Source organism: Papaver somniferum, chromosome 10 (genome assembly GCF_003573695.1).
Source record: "Papaver somniferum cultivar HN1 chromosome 10, ASM357369v1, whole genome shotgun sequence".
NCBI lineage: Eukaryota > Viridiplantae > Streptophyta > Magnoliopsida > Ranunculales > Papaveraceae > Papaver > Papaver somniferum.
The window spans coordinates 67,740,660-67,753,681 of record NC_039367.1 but is presented as its reverse complement, the minus strand read 5'-3'; the positions used below and the strand labels follow the sequence as shown (position 1 = coordinate 67,753,681).

The 13,022-nt window shown below is 36.8% G+C and overlaps 1 long non-coding RNA gene across 1 annotated transcript; it reads right to left on the bottom strand.

Moving 5' to 3' along the window:
- Positions 1 to 6,780: 6,780 nt before the first annotated feature.
- On the bottom strand, positions 6,781 to 9,305 carry LOC113318962. Its single transcript, XR_003344974.1, has 2 exons — positions 9,261 to 9,305; positions 6,781 to 9,177 (listed from the first exon to the last, which is right to left on the bottom strand). It is a non-coding gene; the product is annotated as an uncharacterized LOC113318962 (long non-coding RNA).
- Positions 9,306 to 13,022: the final 3,717 nt, after the last annotated feature.

Sequence of the window (13,022 nt, the reverse complement as noted above, 5' to 3'; positions counted from 1 at the left end):
GAGATATTGTTTCTCATTGTTATAGCTACGGATCTTCAACAACTATGATGCTGAGTTGAAAACATTTATAATCATTGGAGTACTTGGAAGTGACGAAGATTTCAAGTAATATTGAAAAACCAAGGAGATCAAGCATTTGGATGAGAAGCTACAAAGTTCATTTATTTTGTAATCCATATGTATTGATAGTTTTGTCACTAAAATTGACAAAGGTGGATATTGTTAGAGCACTACTTCGTCGAACTCGCAAGCGTTGATATCTCAAGCTTGTTTGTCAAGTTTAGTTGCCAAAACTATAAGTCTTGAATCTAGTCTACTTATAGCTAAGTCTCGGATTAGGATAATAAGTGTAGTTGAGCTTTAGACTTCACGACGTTCATCGAATGAAGACGAAGAACTACTCAAGGGAACTTGTGCAACTTCATCAATAAAAGGTATGTGGAGACTTGAACTCATCTATCACTCAAAAGTCTATCTACTCTATATCTTATTTGATACAAAAAGTCGTATTGCTATATAAACTTCAATTATACACATTTGGTATTTCGAGCCGAGTTTATCTCGCTTATCTATTTCTCGAAATATGTGTTGGTAAGCTTTCGCTTTAACCAAGTTCATCTTTTATTCTTGACGAAAGTCAAAAGATGATCATGTGAAAATCGCCTTGTAACGTGATAGGTCTATAACAGTACTTACAATTGTACTAACTACAAGTATACAACGTCGGGTCTGTAAACAGGGTAAGTACAAGTCGATCCTCAGGGACAAGGTGGATGTAGAGTTGATTACATGGTTTACTTGTACTGATTTCAAACAAAGTAGTAACACAAATGGTTGTTTTGGGTGTCGATACGACAAGGTAGTGATTGAATACTAAAACAGAATGTAAAGCAAGATGCAAGAGAAGATTGTAAATAAGCATAGTACTAGGGTGGTTGAATTCACCTCCTAACCTTTGCTAAGTCAGTTTAGTCTCAATACTATTCTTGTCCCTTGTAATGGACACCAGTCAAGATGCAGGTCTGTTGTTTATCCATGGTAACCTAAAGTAGATGGCCTAATATCAACTAAGGTAACTAACCCCTAGCATCAGTTGTTTTCTTACAGCACAACTCATCACAGATTAGTTTAGTCTCTTAAGCATGAGCTGAAGCACAATGTAGAGTTATTCTATCTACCTATGTTGCATAGAAAACAAAAGGTGAAAGCAATATACTACAACACACTGATTAAACCATTCCTAACTCAGTTTAAGCTCTACAAGAATAATGATCAAAACATGAATAACATAGCATCATATTAAGGGTTTCATCTAAACCGTAACAAAAGTATTTAGAACATGATTAACAAGATGCAAACGCAATGGTATTAAACTAGACAATTGACCCAGCTAATTTTGATGCCTTGTTACAGGGAAGCAAGCCTCTATTTATACACAACTTTTCACTCAATTCACCTTCAATTTTATAGTTAATGAAGACCCACTCACCAAAACGCGTTTCTTGACTTTCACTGTCTTCAATTCCTCTGCAAATTCATTGAATCGATGTTCCCCTACTTGTACATCTAAACCTAACTCTATCTCTCTAAATATTATCTTCTAGGGTTACTTTTCTTGATAAGAATAGAGATAAGATAGAGAGAGATGAAGAATTAGGAGTTAATGGTGGTGTTTAATGATGGTGAAGTTGTGCTTAGTGTACGGAGGAGTTATTGAAGGTGCTGGCTCTGTGAAATGGAGAAGAAGATGAAATTGAAGGTGGATATGTTTCTGGTCGATAGGGTGGAGAATAAAGGGAGTTAGGGTGTAAAACGGTTGTATCAAAAATTGATGTACCAGGAAGATGAGCCGTTGGATCTGAGCAACTGAATAAAATCTGACGGCTTAGGTTGGGAACGGGTTTGGATCTTGGGTTTGGGTTCTGGGTTCTCTACCAAGCCCATACTCGGTTTAGGATTTGCGAACGGATTGTGGAGCGATTGCATACGGATTGCGGAGCCTATTTACGCGTTGTTCCTTCGCGCTTCACGGCCTTCTCGCGAGAGCTTTTCATTGTTTCTCTTTTGTAGTCGCTAGCCATCATTCCTATGTTCTTTTAACTTCTCAATTCATCCAAACTTTATTTAGTACCTAAAAATACAAAATTAATTAGTACAAGTATTTATTCTTGAAAACAATGAAAATACAAAATTTGGGATAAAATAGAGAGTTAAAGCACAAAATATGAGTTGAATGCCAATAAAAAGGTGTAGAAATATGCAATATTTGGCACTCATCAAATACCCCCAAACCTGGATTTTACTTGTCCTCAAGTGAAACAAAAATTAGGAAATCCTAACTATACCATTGTCGCTGGTCTCTCGAATGCATTTAACGTATGCACTAAGCCTTTAAACCCCTAGGTGTCCCTAGTGGATGAGTTATAGTCTATTGACGGTTTACCAGAGGTGTAGCCACAAAACCTTCTCCAACTTCTGAGCGTAACAGAGTCCTAATCATCCAAGGAGATATGAGGACATAGAGTTTCTGCATGCTATTAACACGAAGTTAGAACTACCAAAGAACTCATTCTCATCCTTAAGAGTTGAGCGAGAAGTAACCATACCATATGAAAAAATTTGGGTTCGAGAGTGATCACAAGCCTTGACTTCTGCCTCACCAATAGGGTTTTATGATAATTGCACTAAAAAAAAGACCGATTTTTTAGTCTCTCATGTGTGCAGACAGGAATAAAGAGAGAAATCTTGCACACGTTGAATGGTGGGAAGGAAAATCTTCTGAAATAATTTCTGGAGACTCCACAAAATTGTGGGAATAAGAATCTTTTTCTGATGATCTCTAAGAAAGGAAATCAACCATTAGCGAGGATGGGATTACTCACTTACCTTCACATCCGATCGGCAATCAACACCACTCTCACAACATCCATAAAAACGTCTTCAATCTTCGGTCTTCGGTCTTCAACTGTTGATGATGAACTTCTGAACTTCTTAGAACCTTGACAATTTCTGATTCTTCTCTTCAATTTCTTGTTGCTTGAAATTTCCTTTTAAATTCTTCTTCTTCATGGTGTTTATTAAATCCATGGATGAAGGACTTTATCACTCAATTCTTCACAACTTGTATTGTCTTGATTTTATAAACTTCACTAATTCTCATCTTATTTTATTTTCTTTGCTCTTGTAAAATACGTCTTCAAATGTGTATAAAATTCTGCTCTTTGTATTATATCTTCACTTTAAATAAGAATTTTATTTTTCCTTGAATTGTTGCTTGTAAACCTCAGATATTTTCTTCATAGAATCTGACGTTGCTTTGCCCGTTGATGATGATGTGTTTCTATGGATCTGTTTGATGTTGTTGAGAGAGAGAGAATGGTGCTAACTGCAAATCAAACTACAATAAGGAGTTTTCATCTTTAGACGTCATCCTCATGATTGACAAAATTAGCACTCAAGAGATAAAAAATAGTGCTGAAAGTGGTGCGAAGTTGGGTAGCTCACCATTCCTACGTACGGTGACACACACTCTAAAAAGACTTTTTAGATAGTCACAAAAATTGAAAGTCGATGCCTCGCTTGATGTAAAAATAGGTAGTCTCCACTAAGGGTGATCACAACTTTACAACCAAATATCTTTGCAGCACCTAATTCGCCCACTGGCATGGTTAAATCCAACTTTAACGCTCTAACAACTAAGAAACCCAATTGTGTTCTCTAGTTTTTCCAAGTTCAGTTATTTTGGTCAGACTCTCTATGTAAACATAGCTAGAAGCATGCTAGTGACTCTGAAATCTCTAAAAGTTGGAGGTTTTATGCAAGTATTTACAAAATTTTTGATTTTTTTTTTTAATATATGCAAAATACTCCCCCAACATATGAGCAAAATTATAATAACATACTTGCATACTCCTCTAAACCAGAAGTGAATGAATGCTTTGAAAGCGATCAGCAAGATATAAACCGATAAGACAAAAAGTTTGGTTAGCACACATAAAAATTATGCAAAAAGAAAAAGAAAAGGGAAAGAGAATGGAATTTTAATCCATATGTATGTACACAAGTGAACCAGTTTAGTCCACATAGATGGGATCTTCCAAGTCAGTGGTCTCAACTTCTGGTGGAAGATGTTCCAGAAATGGCTTCAATCTCTGACCATTGACTTTGAAAATGTTCTTGTTTGTAACATCTTCGAGTTCCACTGCTCCATGAGGGAATATTGCATGTACCAAGAATGGGCATATCCATCTAGATCGCAATTTACCTGGAAAAAGATGCAGCCGAGAGTTGTACAACAAAACCTTTTGGCCAGATGTAAATGACTTGCGCAAAATGCGTTTGTCATGGAACACTTTCATTTTTTTCTTTTACAACTTATCATTGTCATAAGCATCATTTCTCAATTCTTCCAACTCATTGGGTTGAAGTTTCCGTTGAGTACCTGCCTTATCAAGAGAAAAGTTAAGTTTCTTGATATCCCAGTAAGCCCGATGTTCTAACTCAACATGTAAATGACAAGGTTTTCCATACACAAGACGGTAAGGGGACATGCCAATAGGTGTTTTATATGTTGTCCTATAGGCCCATAAAGCATCATTCAACCGTAAATACCAATCTTTTCTAGACGGGTTAACCGTGTTTTCTAGAATATGCTTAATCTCCCTATTAGACACCTCTACCTGTCCACTAGTCTGTGGATGGTATGGGGTTGCAATTTTATGAGTTATGCCATATTTGCGTACTAAAGACTCAAAAGACTTATTGCAGAAATGAGAACCCTCGTCACTGATGATAGCTCTAGGGGTGCCAAAACGACAAAATATGTTTTCTTTTAAGAACGAAAGTACCACCTTGTGGTCATTTGTTTTGGTTGGAATTGCTTCTACCCACTTATAAACATAATCAACAGCAACAAGGATGTATAACTTACCTTCAAAATTAGGAAACTGACCCATGAAATCAATCCCCCATACATCAAATAATTCAACAATCAAAATAGGTTGTAAGGGAATCATGTTTCTTCTTGAGATACTTCCTAATTTCTGACATCGTTCACAAGCAACACAAAAGGTATGACTGTCTTTAAACAATGATGGCCAATAAAAACCACTCTGCAAGATCTTTGCAGCAGTTTTCTTGGCACTAAAATGGCCTCCACATGTATGGTCATGACAGAAAGAGATGACATCTCTTTGTTCAAAATTGGGGACACATCTCCTAATGAGTTGGTCAGGGCAGTATTTAAACAAGTATGGGTCATCCCAAAAGAAGTATTTCACTTCAGCCAAGAATTTAGAACGGTCTTGTTTAGACCAATGCAAGGGCATTCTACCTGTAGCAAGGTAGTTAACAATATCAACAAACCAAGGCATTTCAAAAACGAGCATCAGTTGTTCATCAGGGAATGACTCTCTAATAAGAAAAGATTCATCAACAGATTCCACATTCAACCTAGACAAGTGATCAGCAACAAGATTTTCCGACCCTTTCTTATCTCGAATTTCGAGATTGAACTCTTGTAACAAGAGTATCCATTGAATTAGACGAGCCTTAGCATCTTTCTTAGATAGAAGATATTTCAATGCAGCATGGTCAGAATATATGATGACTTTAGACCCTATCAAATAAGATCTAAACTTATCCAATGCAAACACAACAGCTAGCAATTCTTTCTCAGTGGTTGAGTAATTCAGTTGAGCATCATTAAGTGTTTTATTAGCATAGTAGATCACATAAGGGAGTTTGTCTACTCGCTGACCTAAAACAGCTACTACAGCATAGTCAGACGCATCACACATAATTTCAAATGGTAAAGTACAATCGGGTGGTCTGACTATAGGAGAAGATGTGAGGAGGGCTTTAAGTTCTTCCCAAGCACGCACACAAGCATCATAAAATACAAAAGAAACATCTTTGGCAAGAAGACTACACAAGGGTCTTGAAATTTTACTAAAGTCTTTGATGAATCGTCGGAAGAAACCGGCATGGCCTAAGAATGACCTTATCTCTCTCACATAGCGAGGTTGAGGCAAGTGTTGAATGATCGCTGTCGTAGGCGTTAAAAATAAATACACTTTCTTACTACTCAAAATATATAATGAAGCAAGGGAAAGAAAGGATCGTTCCCACAGAGAGGACTATGTTATCAATATGTTTCGGTTTCTTATGTAAAGCAAGAGGGGATTTTTCTGATTTTTATGTAAAGTAAATTATACTAAAAACAAATAAAGCAAAGCAAACACGCAAATCAAGATGTAAAGAAATTGGTTAAGGATTCGTTTTCATTCACAAACATGTTCTTGTATTAATAACTAGAATTGATATTTAATCTCTCATTATCAAAGGCCCTAGGATACCTTGATCGCAAGTATATCCCGCAAATCTCCTCTTGTCATCAACAAACACATTAAAATATGCGAATATAAGTTCTATCTTAGAGAACAACCTAACGTGTAAAAGCACTAATCAAGTTTAATTCCCTAGATGCATTAAGTTCTATGAAATCAAACCAATCAAAGCAATCGAACGTGTAAAAGCACTAATCTGATTTAACAAAGGTTATAATTCACTTGTGACTACTAGGATGTATCACTACAAGCAATACTCACAATTATGCTACTTGCAATCAGAAATTTATCACTTTTTCGTATAATAAATTCTAATCTAGCAATAAAGATGAAAGCAAACTCAAACGATTCGCGACTCGAATAAACAAGCATTCAAATCATGTACCAATATTAATGGTGAATCATAAACGATAATACTGAGACAAAACTAATATATCAAACAAGGATTCATGTTATGTGAAGTCAACTTTATCCATAACAAAAAATAATAATCTAGCTCATGTTCATGGAATTCATAACAAGAAAAAAAAAAGCTTTCATGCTGTAAAACCCTTGAACAAAAGTAGTCGAAGATAAGATCCTAATAAGATAGAAGCAAAAACCCTTTTATACACTTGCTGTATTTCTCTCCTTCCAAAACTAAGTCACGCCCGCTGCCAATAAGCCTGACATCCCATCAGCCAAGCCCAGTCTAAACAGGTCCAAGTCCATCTGAATCAGAACCGGATCAGTGAGTCAACTCGATGTACTCCGATTCTGACCGAGTTCCGTCCGATTCAGTCTAATTTCAGGCCTTCTATTTCAGCTCATTCTTTGTATTCAATCCTAACATTCATCTAAGTCACATATTACTTCAGTTCATTCAATCACTTCATTGCAGCAACACAGACTCAGCAAATTCATGCCAACACCTTCTTTTGCAACCCAATGCAGCGCCACCGTTTGCATTCCTTCTTAGTTTTAAAAGCAACTCAACCCATGCATAATCGATGACAGCAACCCTTGTAGTTCAGCTCAACCCATCTGTACCCACAATCAATGACCACTGCCTTCAGCTCCATGACATTCCATATATCCATTCTAACACCACCAGCAAACTGGCACCTAGCCTTCCCTGCACATTGCCATACTCAGATATCTCAAGCTCAAATCCCATCAGTGCAACCACCTTGTTCCGTTCAACCCATTACAGCTTCAATTCTATATCACAACAACAACAATCCACGGATTATTCCCTTTTCTGCTCTTCCATGACACAACCTTCTCCTTGTTGTGCTATCACTTCCATAGCACCCTGAACCTGCAAATGCAGCTGCATCTTGTGCTTCCACCTGAACCATTTAGAACTGCACATTCATCTTTGTTTCAGTCTAATTGCACTACCAGATTCTTTATTAGTTTGCAATCACCAACTTCTTCCATCATACCCTTGGCAGCAACCTTCAATTCAGTTGCAGTTACATACTTCACAGCTCCGGCCAACTTCATTCTAAATCTTCATTCTTTCATTTAAGTTGCACTTCAACCAACAACTAATCTACCTGTAGCCATTCTCCTTGCACAGTTGCAACACTAATTCTGCACCATTTCCTTCAGCTTAGTTCCATTGTAGCAACTCAGTTCAACCATTCTGGCTTCCCAGCATCAATTAGCAGCACCATCTCTTTAAGATCATTGAACTCATGGAAGCAACCACTACCTGCATCAGTTACTGCCATCAGCACACCCATTCTGCATCACAGATCTGACTCCTCCAACTGCAACAACAACCTGTAATTGTAGTTGCAACATTCTCGTCCATCACCACTGCCAATTCTGCCTAAGACTCAGCTAACCACCATAAAACGTTACATCCTTCAATTGCCTGTTCTTCACTGGATTCTCGACCTCAGCGACATCAACACTGTTGTAGACTTGAATCCAGACAAACCCTTTAATCATCTCTGTCTTTGAACTGAATGGTACCAGCACAATATCGACACCAGTATCATCATCATCTATTCATTCCACTTGCTGCCAACCTAAGTATACCATCGTTTCAGCTTCATTATCTCAACACCCCTAACAGTAACACCAGGGTCTTCATCTTCATCACTGAAATTCGTCGCAAACCCTAGCTTCTGATTCTCAACCACGGTCGTGAATTAATCTCAGATCCTTTTCAAATTTCCATGTATGTGCTTGATGTAAACACCAATTCAAGGAGACCCCTCGTAACACTTCCATTGCTAATCTGTAGCTTGAAAACTCAATCCCAAGAACAGCTCAGAACTCGCTTAATCCCTTCTCAGATGAACCCATCTTCTTCAGTAGCTTTATGTCTTGAATTCACTCAATTTCAATAGCAGCAACCACAAACCTTAATTGCTCAACTGAATCTTCATATCGAGAACCAATTCAATCTGATTCAAATCAACAGCAACAACTGTTTCTCCTTGTTCTTCTCGATCTATATTTACACCATATTTACTCTCGATTTGGTTCAGCTGCTCAATTTGGGTACCAGTGAACAGCAGCCTCCATTCTCCTCTGATAAAGAAAAGAAATGATTGAGAAATGAATTCTCATCTGATTTCTAGGGTGTGGTAATGATAAGAAGTGCCACAGGCACCCAGAAAATGATACAGGCCACCAAAGAACAACAACCCCCTATTCCTCCATTGTACTCCCAATAGTGCATGTACATGAAACGACGTTTTCGCCTTTCGTGCTCCAAGTGAACGCTTTCTTCCATCCACAACAACCGTCTTTTATTTCTCAAATCCATTTCTTCTCTTCAATTTCTTTTCATCATTAAAGCCGTCATGCTTTGCAGACAATATCTGCATCACTAAAGACGACATGCTTTTCAGACATAAATGAAGAAATAAAAGCAAATAATGAGAAATAATCCACCTCCAACAGCATTTGCACCTTTTTGCCATGTTTCTTCTTCTTTTGTTCCAAATGACTCCAAAGTACCTAAACACTCAAAAGAAAACATAAGATACATAATTTACAAGAAAACTAAGCAAAGAAAGCATAAACAATAGATAAATATTAAGGTGTTTTAGGCATCTATCAAATTCCCCCACACTTAGACTTTGCTAGTCCTCGAGAAAATCAAACAAAACAATTCTAAAACATACAAACAACTCCATGTCGCCGAGGATACGGTTACTCTTAGCATGAATAACAGACCTTTAAACCCCTAGGTGTCCCTAGTGGACGAGTTATAGTCTTATGAGGGTTTGTTAGAGATATACCCACAAAACCTACTTTTCCAACTTACAAGTTCTCCGAAATGATAGCATCCAACGCGTTAAGAAGACATAGAGATTCTGCACACTAGTAATAAGAAGTTAGACACATAAATGAACACAATCTCATCCTTAAAAGTTGAGAGAGAAATTACCATCCCTTATCGAAAGAAATTCGGGTTCGGAGTGATCGAAAGTCTCGACTCTGCCTCACAAGAAAGGGTTTTATGAAGTTGCTCTCGATAATAAATAGCTTTTTACGGGTCACACATGTGTCCAGGTAGGAATGAAGAGAGAATCCTGTGACACGTTGAATAGTAGGAAGGACAAACCATCTGAATTGTTTTGAAAACCCACATCTTTTATCATTTTGGAAACCCATTTTTCTGACGATCTCTAAGAAAGGAAATCAACCACTTATCGAAGGTGGGAATATGCTTACTTACCTCGTTATCCGTTCGACGTGCAGCTAGCACCACTCTCACAGCGTCCATAGAAACGTCTTCGATCTTCAATCCTTGTCTTCATCTTCGTCTTCGGTCTTCAACACTTGATGATAACTCTTGAACTTCGTAGAATTTTGCCAATGTGATTCTTTCCTCTAATTCCTTGTTGCTTGAAACTTCATTATGGATATTTTTTCCTCCATTGGCTTTATTGAATGAATACAAAACCAAAAACGAACTAAACAAACCAAAATATGATGCAATGAAAAAAAAAATTCTTTTTTTTTCCTTTTTTTTAAAGTCTTTTTTCTTTCTTTCTTTTCTCTTTTTTTTTTCTTTTTTTCTTTTTTTTCTTTTAACATGCAAGATAAATAAGGTAAATACAAAATAAAAACAAACAAAATATTTGAACTAATGATGAACCTAATAAAATTTTCTCTTTTTTCTTTTTTTTCTTTCTTTTTTTCTTTTTGTAACTAGGGACCTAGCATAATGATGAACAAGTCCCAAATATTTTTTATTTATTTTGAGACAAGAGAAATAAACATAAACTGAAAATAAAAATAAAAATGCAAGTACAACTCATGGTGTAAGTACTTTACCGCTTAATTCTTCACAACTTGTATGTCTCGATATCATAAACTTCTTGAACTCTCATCTTAATAATCTTCGCTCTTGTACAATAGACTTCAACTTGTAAAAATAATGCTCCTTGTCTTGTTGCTTTACTTGAATCTGAAACCTGCTTATTTCTGTACCGTTGCTTGTAAACCTTGAATGTCTTCAACTTTCCTTCGAATTTGTGATGCTCCTCTTGTTGATGATGATGGTGTTTCTATGGACATGTTAGTGTAGAGAGAGATAAAGTGGATGGTGCTAACTGCGAACAAGATTACAAGTGGTATGTAAGTTAGAAATTCGATGTCACCATCATGATTGACAAAATAACACTCAAGAGATCAAAGTAGTGCTTCTATTGGTGGGAGGTTGGGTATCTCACCATTCTACCCAGAGTTTACGTACGGTGACACACGCTCTAAAAGCACAAATTTAGACAGGTACAAAGAAGTGAAGGTCGGTGCCTCTCATGATGTAACATGGGTAGTCTCCACTATAGGGGATCAGAACTCTAATACCGAATTCAGTTTGCACCTAATTTTCCACTGGCATGGTTAAATCCAATTTTAACTCTCAGACAAGTAAGAAACCCGATCACGTTCTCTGTCATCTCTAAGTTCAGTCACTCTTATGAGAATCTCGATGTAATCTTAGCGACATGTATACTATGTGACTCTAAACTAACTACAAGTTGGAGTTTTTTTTTATTCACTAATATACATAAAAGTTGAAAATTTTGAAAAAAAAATTACAATGCAAATGCTTAACCACTCCTCCACACTTAAACTTTACATTGTCCTCAATGTAAATTGAGTCATCCAAAGTAAGTCAAGGTGGGAAATATTATAATGATGTGCGACAAGAAATCATAAAAAGTAAATTCAAGACAAGAAAAAATAAGAGATACAAAACCAATGGGTTGCCTCCCCTTCAGTGCTTGGTTTAAAGTCATCAGCCCGACTAGCAAGACGAATTCCCCATACACCAATAATCTAAAAAGTTGAGGATCCTTCCATGTAACCTGTTTTGCAAACACTCGCTTCACACAAATATTAGTACGAGAAAATAGAAGCGAAGCTATCAACCAATAAAAGTTTCTCCCACACTTATTCTTGTCCACACTTGTAAGTGTATAAAGAATATAGGAGTCAGGAACTTCCACGGTTTCTTGTTCCAAAACCTGCATAGTTTGAGAATCAAAGGTTTCTAAAGGCTGATATCGAGAAATAAAGTCATCTAACAATATTCTCGAAGTACACACATTCAAGCCAATAAGAGGTAAAGGATAAGGATTAATAGGCAAAGGGTTAGAAAAACCTTGCATCTCTTGTATTATAGTATCCTCTTCATCCTTAGAAAATTCAAGTGAATTACTTACCTCTTGCACATCGTGGTCCTCTATCGAAATTTGCAACAATTCTTCATTCGTTTCTGCCTTAACCAAAGTATCGACATCAACATCTTCATTACAATCTTTTGCATGCTCAATGGGTCTTCCACAATATTGGCCAAATCGGTTTCATTCTTAACATACTCCACCTTGTTGTTCGGCACATACTCTTTTGCGGATGCAATTCTGTCCATAAGGAACCTTTTTAGAACACTCATTACATCATTCTCAAGCTCTACCTTTTGAATAGGTTCCTGATCATTATAAAGATCAAGGCTTGAGTAAGCTACATATGTGTCATCATATTCCTCTTCGTCTTGATCCCAAAAAGATTCTGTAGTACACCTTTGGGTTATGTCACCATGAGTTGCTTCAAGCAATGTATCTTCACAATCATTGTCAGTTTCATAGTTAACATAAGATGGGTTGTCGCTGAATTTGATGTTGTTAATCTCAAACTCATCCTTTTGAATAGGCGAATGATCATTATTAAGATCAAGAGTTGAGTTAGCTACACAATTATCAACAAAAGTCCCCAAAGGTTGGACTTTTTCAACATTAGCATCAATCAAATATTCATTACAAACCACATGCATATTAGAATAGTTATTTCTTTGAAAACAAAATTCTTCTTCATACCTTTCTTCCTTGTATTCATCAATGCTTCTTCGTAAGATAGACATACCTTCACGAAGTTCTTAGAGTTGCTCGTTTGTAGTCTCTTTATCTTTTTGAAACTCTTGTCGTACAAAGTCGGAAAATTTGTCTAACAAGTTAGAGACTTGTTGTTCACGAGCATAAGAATCCTCCAATCCTTGTGGTTGTTCGCACACATACCCGTCATAAGGTTGTTGATATGTATGAGGACCACAATATTCCGTAGGATATTGATCATAACCAATGAATTGGTTTTGACTGTACCCCTGGGATGGTTGGTAATTGTCATATTGTTGAGGTTGGAATCCGTATACATTGTTCCAAT